Source organism: Salmo salar, chromosome 01, assembly GCF_965601325.2.
Source record: "Salmo salar chromosome 01, fSalSal1, whole genome shotgun sequence".
Lineage (NCBI taxonomy): Eukaryota > Metazoa > Chordata > Actinopteri > Salmoniformes > Salmonidae > Salmo > Salmo salar.
In genome coordinates this window covers 16,839,032-16,848,275 of record NC_138291.1, presented here as the reverse complement: position 1 = coordinate 16,848,275, position 9,244 = coordinate 16,839,032, and positions in this window count along the sequence as shown.

Here is a 9,244-nt window from a genome sequence, read left to right as displayed (position 1 = left end):
ATGTAAGTATCCATTTATTCAGGCAAGATACAACATTTAAAGCCAATGGTCAAGACTTTTAGGTCTCTCACTGCTTTATACTTCTCTATAGACCTATCTCGTATCAATCATCATTCACTGAAACTAAACTACAGTAGGCCTGCCCAACACCTAACCCCACCCCCAGTGTTCGAAAACGACCCTTGTCTTTCTCACTGACACTGAAAACCTTAGGTATACTGAACAAAAATATAAACGCAACATGCAACAATTTCAAAGATTTTACTGAGTTACAGTTCATATAAGAAAATCAACCAATTGAAATAAATGAAATAGGCCCTAATCTATGGATTTCACATGACTGGGCAGGGGTGCAGCCATGAGAGGGCATAGGCCCACTCATTTGGCAGCCGGGCCACCTCCTGTAGTCAGCATGCCAATTGCACGCTCCCTCAAAGCTTGAGACATCTGTGGCATTGTGTTGTGTGACAAAACTGCACATTTTAAAGTGGCCTTTTTTTGTCCCCAGCACAAGGAGCACCAGTGTAATGATCATGCTCTTTAATCAGCTTCTTGATATGGCAAACCAGTCAGGTGGATGGATTATTTTGGCAAAGGAGAAATGCTCACTAACAGGGATGTAAAGAAATTTACAAAAAATCGTTGATTTGATTTGATTTGAAATTTATGCCAGAAAATGTAGAGAAATAAGCTTTTTGTGCGTATGGAGAAAAAAAAATCTGAATTTTTTTCTTTCAGCTCATGAAACATGGGACCAACACTTTACATGTAGCATTTCTATTTTAGTTCAGTGTACATTGGGTTGAGCTGGTGTTTATCTTCTTATCTATCTTCAGTAAACCTGCACCTGGATTTTCAGGTTATTAATCAAAGCATGAACAGTGCGATAGACTTTGGCTTATGCGCTATGTAAACAACATACTAAAGGTCTGCGCCTCGTAAAATCTCGTCACTATCTTTTGACAGTATGAATCCATACCGCAGCTTCTGAATATAACCTATACTCAGTACTCAGAGTTTACTTTGGCCTGGGTTTCTCCTCGACTCTCACATCATGCTACAGTATATCACCTGTTCAGTAATTTCTTTAAAAATGACAAAAGTTTTCAAGATAAATAAATAAACAATACAATATAGAGGTGTTTGGGTTATTGTTACTAAAAAAATTATATATTTTTTGCCTTTTCACTTGACAGATACTCCCAAACCAATTCAGGCTTCACACAGAGCCAAAAGGCTTCAGGAGAGAATCCAGCCAGCCTCCAGACAGCCTGAGTCAGTCTGCCCAGTCATTAGAAGCAGTAGGTAGAAGCACTAGGCTGCAGTCAACCGTGAAGAGGAAAATTGTCAAAATAAAACACGATGGACGTAGTCTGAGAGCAACAGAATCTCCATTATTTCCCTTATTCATTATTCTCACAAACCTTTCTGCCTTTGTTGCATCTGAGGTAAAGGATTGGGAGTTTTGGGGGGTTTTAAAGCCAATTCCAACAGGTGCCAAGTTTCAAGATTTAATGTCACCCGCACAAGCACAGTGAAATGCCTTTCTTGCAAGTGTAAGGTTCTGTATTTCTTTTCTTAGTCACCTTGTGTTCTGTTTCTTTGTGTTCTTGAACATAGCCCTGTCTTTCATTTTTGTTCATTGATTTCTCCTGCCGCGCTCTGCGTGTGAATCTACAGTTGAAGTCCGACGTTTACAAACACCTTAGCCAAATACATAAAAACTCAGTTTTTCACTATTCCTGACATTTAATCCGAGTAAATATTCCCTGTCTTAGGTCAGTTAGGATCACCACTTTATTTTAAGAATGTGAAATGTCAGAATAATAGTAGAGAGAATGATTTATTTCAGCTTTTATTTCTTTCGTCATATTCCCAGTGGGTCAGAAGTTTACATACACTCAATTAGTATTTGGTAGCATTGCCTTTAATTGATTAACTTGGGTCAAACGTTTCAGGTAGCCTTTCACAGGCTTCCCACAATAAGTTGGGTGAATTTTGGCCCATTCCTCCTGACAGAGCTGGTGTAACTGAGTCACGTTTGTAGGCCTCCTTGCTCGCACACACTTTTTCAGTTCTGCCCACAAATTTTCTATGGGATTGAGGTCAGGGCTTTGTGATGGCCACTCCAATACCTTGACTTTGTTGTCCTTAAGCCATTTTGCCACAGCTTTGGAAGGATGCTTGGGGTCAATGTCAATTTGGAAGACCCATTTGCGACCAAGCTTTAACTTCCTGACTGATGTCTTCAGATGCTGCTTCAATATATCCACATAATTTTCCTCCCTCATGATGCCATCTATTTTGTGAAGCGCACCAGTCCCTCATGCAGCAAAGCACCCCCACAACATGATGTTGCCACCCCCGTGCTTCACGTTGGGATGGTGTTCCTCGGCTTGCAAGTCTTCCCCTTTTCCCTCCAAACATAATGATGGTCATTATGGCCAAACAGTTCTATTTTTGTTTCATCAGACCAGAGGACATTTCTACAAAAAGTATGATCTTTGTCCCCATGTGCAGTTGCAAACTGTAGTCTGGCTTTTTTATGGTGGTTTTGGAGCAGTGGCTTCTTCCTTGCTGAGCAGCCTTTCAGGTTATGTCGATATAGGGCTCGTTTTACTGTGGATATAGATACTTTTGTACCTGTTTCCTCCAGCATCTTCACAAGGTCCTTTGCTGTTGTTCTAGGGTGATTTGCACTTTTTGCACCAAAGTACGTTCATCAATATGAGACAGAACGCATCTCCTTCCTGAGCGGTATGACGGCTGCGTGGTCCCATGGTGTTTATACTTGCGTACTATTGTCTGTACAGATGAAGGTGTTACCTTCAGGCGTTTGGAAATTGCTCCCAAGGATGAACCAGACTTCTTTTTCTGAGGTCTTGGCTCATGTGTTTAGATTTTCCCATGATGTCAAGCAAAGAGGCACTGAGTTTTAAGGTAGGCCTTGAAATACAAAACTATAGTATGGGATTCCGGAGGACATCGTCTCTGACCCTCTGACTCCCTGACCCCGAACAGACCCACTGGACATCTCCCAGGTGTGGCGAGCCTTCTGTCACCAACTGGGGGTCGTCCTCAGCCTCTCCTCTGGGTACCATCCCCAGACCAACGGGCAGACGGAACGCCTGAACCAAGAAATAGGGAAGTACCTCCGCCAACAATGTTCTGCCTCTCCACACGACTGGAGTCGGTATATGGCCTTGGTCGAAAACGATCAGAACTCACTCATGCATTCATCCCTCCGCCTTACTCCGTTTCAGTGTGTACTTGATTAGCAACCCCCCATGTTTCCCTGGGAGGCGGAGCCTGGTACCATCCCAGCTGTCGATGACTGGTTTCGGCGTAGTGAGCGGGTATGGGAGACCGCTCACCCGCATCTGCAGAAAGCCTCTAATCCCCAGAAACACTTTGCCGACAGACATTGCCGACCATCGCCACTCTTTCACCCCGGATGTCTCTACCAGAGACATCCGGCTCCGCCTCCCCTGCAAAAAGTTCTGTCCTCGCTTCATTGGTCCCTTCAAGATAACCCATCGCATCAACCCTGTCACGTATCGCCTCCAGTTACCCCGTCAGTATAAAATCTCCTGGTCCTTCCATGTGTCTCTGTTAAAACTAGTCACCTACAGTCCTCTTCATCCTCCAGTCTCAACCCGCAGTGCGCCCCCGCTGTTGGACATCAGAGGAGAACCTGGCTACGCCATTCAGGCCATCCTTGATTCCAAACGCCTGAGAGGTCGCATCGTCTATCTAGTGGACTGGGAAGGTTATGGGCCTGAAGACCGGTCCAGGACATCCTCGACCCAGAGATGATTCAGGCATTCCACCGTAACCGTCCGGATCGTCCCGCTCCCTGACCCCGAACAGACCCACTGGACATCAGCCTCAAAGCAGAACGTCGGGTCAGTCCATGACCTTGTCGAACCAGCCTGCTGGACCTCGCCCCCGGCTGCCTCTTCTCTCCCAACTGCCTGCTCCACCCTCAGGTGCCATTGGGTCGTCAGGAGCCTCCCTTGGGGGGGGGGGGGGGGGTACTGTAAGGTTCTGTATTTATTATCATAGTCACCTTGTGTTCTGTTTCGTTGTGTTCTTGAACATAGCCCTGTTTCTTTGTTCTCTTGAACGCGTCAATCTACACCTTTTTATCCCTGAGTATTTGTTACAACAAGCGTTAAAATCAACAATGCAGTGGTTAATATCAATGTAGTACAAAACAATTACGTAAGGTAGAACAAAAACACATGAGAAATAAAAATAAGAAATAAGAAGAACACAAGAAAGCAAGAAGTTATATACAGGGTTAGTTCCAATACCATAAAGAGCCCAGGGCAGTTGAGTCAAAGTCAAAGTTGAAGCCGAAATTGGGGTAAGTAACTGCTGATCTGATGTTCAAAAGTTCTTGTCGGTTATAAGATATTATAGTGGATACATTTCATGAAAATATAGTAAAAATAAATGCCAAAAGAATCACAAAATAGCAAAATTGGGTCAGAGCTGGCAAAACGACGGCCATCCAGTACGGCGCCTTCTTAAACCAAAGATCATGATTTTTTGAAAAGATGCTCTTAATATTCCTAGCATCGTAGAGCTCTCTCTCTCTTTCTGCCTCCCTCCATCTCTCTCTGTCACTTTGGACAGGCCATTGGAGACTGGTCGCCATGACTAAGACCTTATTAGGCTGACAGCTTCTAGCGGCCTAAATAATGGAAGTTACCTTGGACATTTATGACTCAGCACTTTCAGGGTTCAATCAAGCCTAGCCATTTATTGGATTCATATCCGTCCTTTCTATCTGTGCAGGACTGGTAGTGAATGAGAGTCAGTATAACTGTTGCAGGGCAGGTAGATTTCAGTAGAGACAAACAAGACCCAGGGACTCTGAGTTACGTAAGCCTACGCCTGCCTGTTCAGTTACTGAGCAGCCTGGGATCTACTTTACATACTGGAGGTGAGACGGGGTGGCAGTCACACTAAGTGCTGAGGGTGGATAGGGGAAATGTATGCAAGAAGGGGAAATTGAAGATGGATATTGTCTGTTGACCATCACACCTTGTGCCTCACAAAAAGCAGTTTTTTGTGCTTAAGGCAATAAGCTTTTAGAAACCATTGCTGCTGCTTCTCTGATTCCTATTTATTCCCTCAATGGCCTTTGGGTAGCTTCCTCATGGAGTGGAATGTAAAGGTGTTTGATAACCATTTGTTCAAATGAGCCAGAAAGGCAGAAATGCCCAAATTCAAGTGTAATCCTTACACTGTCTATGAACTCATCTTCAAATCTGTCATATCTCTGCAATATCACATAGGTTGTGAATAAGTCTGCATTCAGTGGACAGATGAACCCCCTTGAAGCGAAGACAAATCTACAGGGAAATTAGTCAAGATTCAAGGCAAAAAGAGATGAAGGTATACCATAACTATCCTTCCTTGTTTGTTCAGTCATATCCATTGGGGTTCTCGAGTTACAGGGCTTGTGAGGGGACATTACAGACCTTTATATATATTTATTAGACTTATCCGTATGTGAGGCCACTGTAAAAAAATCACCCTGATGCATAGCCTATAGACCATTCTCCCTCTAACAATGAAGGACATCCAAACCTGATGAATTCATAGGGACTGCTGCAGGATCCATCACAACGAAAGTGTCAGGACTGAGTAGAGCATGATGAAAGAACTGACACAGAAAACTTTCAGCATCTATCTAAGACTTGTCTCAGTCTAACAAAATCACAGTAGTGTACTTTAAAGCCCCCATGCAGAATTTTTAATTGTATTTTTAAATCACTGCTGTGTGTTTATTTCATAAAAATAATTTCATTTATTTCCCTGAGCCTCCTTTGCCAATAAAATGCTCAGTCTGGTGTGTGGGCGTGTTGACACAAATGTAAATATACTTACATACACAGCAATGATTGACGGACAGAATCGTCTAGACTCTAAAGTCTACCCTGCTTACCCCTTCAAAGTTGGAGAATACATATGCAAATAAAAAATGACTGGTCATTGGTCAGAATAATCAAATCAGATTGTGATGTCATGCTGTGGGTCAAAAACTCCACCCTACCTGAACAGTCTAAAATTCCAGGCATTTTTTTCCACAAACTCTGACACTAAAAGGGCATTATCATAATTTTCACAGTTTCAGAGTGTTATTTCGACCTCATAGTGTGAAAATAGCTTTATTAGATCAAATCAAATCAAATGTTATTAGTCACATGCGCCGAATACAACAGGTGTAGACCTTACAATGAAATGCTTACTTACAAGACCCTAACCGACAATGCAGTTTAAAAAATACAAATAAGAATAAGAAATAAAAGTAACAAGTAGTTAAAGAGTAGCAGTAAAATAACAATAGCGAGAATATATATAGGGGGTACAGAGTCAATGTGTGGGGGCACCGGTTAGTCGAGGTAATTGAGGTAATATGTACATGTAGGTAGAGTTATTAAAGTGACTATGCATAGATAATAACAGAGAGTAGCCGCTGTGTAAAAGAGGTAGCTATTTGATTAGATGTTCAGGAGTCTTATGGCTTGGGGGTAGAAGCTGTTTAGAAGCCTCTTGGACCGAGACTTGGTGCTCTGGTACTGCTTGCCAAGCAGTAGCAGAGAGAACAGTTTATGACTAGGGTGGCAGGAGTCTGACAATTTTTAAGGCCTTCCTCTGACACTGCCTGGTATAGAGGTCCTGGATGGCAGGAAGCTTCGCCCCAGTGATGTACTGGGTCAGACGCATTACCCTCTGTAGTGCCTTGCGGTCGGAGTCCGAGTAGTTGCCATAACAGGCAGTGATGCAACCAGTCAGGATATTCTCAATTGTCCAGCTGTAGAACCTTTTTGAGGATCTGAGGACCCATGCCAAATCTTTTCAGTCTCTTGAGGGGGATTAGGTTTTGTCGTGCCCTCTTCACGACTGTCTTGGTGTGCTTGGTCAATGTTCGTTTGTTAATGAGAATGGGGGCATGCTCGGTCCTCCTTTTCCTGTAGTCCACAATCATCTCCTTTGTCTTGATCATGTTGAGGGAGAGGTTGTTGTCCTCGCACCACACGGCCAGGTCTCTGACCGCCTCCCTACAGACTGTCTCGTCGTTGTCGGTGATCAGGCCTACCACTGTTGTGTCATCAGCAAACTTAATGATGGTGTTGGAGTTGTGCCTGGCCGTGCAGTCATGAGTGAACAGGGAGTACAGGAGGGGACTCAGCATGCACCCCTGAGGGGCCCCTGTGTTGAGGATCAGCGTGGCGGATGTGTTGTTACCTACCCTTAACACCTGGGGGCAGCCCATCCGGAAGTCCAGGATCCAGTTGCAGAGGGAGGTGTTTAGTCCCAGGGTCCTTAGCTTATTGATGAGCTTTGAGGGCACTATGGTGTTGAACACTGAGCTGTAGTCAATGAATAGCATTCTCACATAGGTGTTCCTTTTGTCCAGGTGGGAAAGTGCAGTGTGGAGAACAAATGGATCTGTTAGGGTGATATGCAAATTTGAGTGGGTCTAGGGTTTCTGGGATAATGGTGTTGATGTGATCCATGACCAGCCTTTCAAAGCACTTCATGGCTACAGACGTGAGTGCTATGGGTTGGTAGTCATTTAGGCAGGTTACCTTAGTGTTCTTGGGCACAGGGACTATGGTGGTCTGCTTAAAACAAGTTGGTATTACAAACTCGGACAGGGAGAGGTTGAAAATGTCAGTGAAGACAGTTGGTCAGCGCATGCTCGCAGTACACGTCCTGGTAATCTGTCTGGCCCTGCGGCCTTGTGAATGTTGACCATTTTAAAGGTCTTACTCACATTGGCTTCTGAGAGTGTGATCACACAGTTGTCCGGAACAGCTAATACTCTCATGCACGTTTCAGTGTCATTTACCTCGAAGCGAGCATAGAAGTAGTTTTGCTCGTCTGGTAGGCTCGTGTCACTGGGCAGCTCTCGGCTGTGATTCCCTTTGTAGTCTGTAATGGTTTGCAAGCTCTGCCACATCCGACAAGCATCGGAGCCGGTGTAGTACGATTCGATCTTGGTCCTGTAGTCCCGCTCCTTGAAAGCGGGAGCTCTAGCCTTTAGCTCAGTGCGGATGTTGCCTGTAATCCATGGCTTCTGTATGGGTTATGTATGTACGGTCACTGTGGGGATGACGTCATCAATTCACTTATTGATGAAGCCAATGATTGATGTGGTGTACTCCTCAATGTCATAGGAAGAATCCCGGAACATATTCCAGTCTGTGCTAGCAAAACAGTCCTGTAGCTTAGCATCTGCTTCATCTGACCACTTTTTTATTGACCGAGTCACTGGTGCTTCATGGTTTAATTTTTGCTTGTAAGATAGAGAGAATATTAGCTCTGACATTGCTGACTGCACTGCCCCTTTAAAGTCAACAAATTCACAGGTTTTATTATGAACGGACATGGCTTTGATGCTCTGTTTTCCACTGTAGAGCTGTTCCCATGACGCTGTGTGAGAGCATTCAGGACCCTCCTGAGAGACCGTGAGCCTTTCAGTCCAGCTAATGCATCCTGCCAATTATCTGCCAATAAAACCACAGGGCAGACAGACTCAACGGAGACAAACACAATGGCTGCTGAAAGTGGTCGCAATGGAAAACTAATTCTGATTATATTTCTGAGTACACAGCGAGGGAATTAGTTTTGAAGATAAGCTTTAGATAGAGAGAATATCAGTTGATCTCCGACCTCACGGAAAGAACATATGATCAATATAAATCACACGATGAGGTCTGAATTTGAAAAAGGATTCTCCCGATTACACCCCCTGTTCAGCTGGTCTCGGCGAAATATTTATCAATAGCATATCCAGCTGTGGACATCTGCTATCAGAATGCATCTAGATGTAGGACTTGAGTAGACAGGTGGATCTCCCATGTGACCTAGAGATGTGACCCCAGAGATAAGAGGGAGTAATGGGCACTGAGCCTTGCTTGCCCATCGGCAGACCTCTTTTGCAATTGTGATGCTATTTTTACAAACCAAGCCACACAGTATTACGCAATCACAGCAAATTATGACGCGGATGTCTTCTTTTCACCTAGGGGCTACAATGTGTCATGGCTGGGATACAACATGAACACAAGGGTTGCCGAGGACCCAGCCAGTTGATCATCCAAGGAATAACAATTATCACCATCAAGATTCAGGGACATTTCCCCATGGGTGAAATGAAATATGGAGTTAATTTAATTTATTTTTATTTAACCTTTATTTAACTAGACAAGTCAGTTAAGAA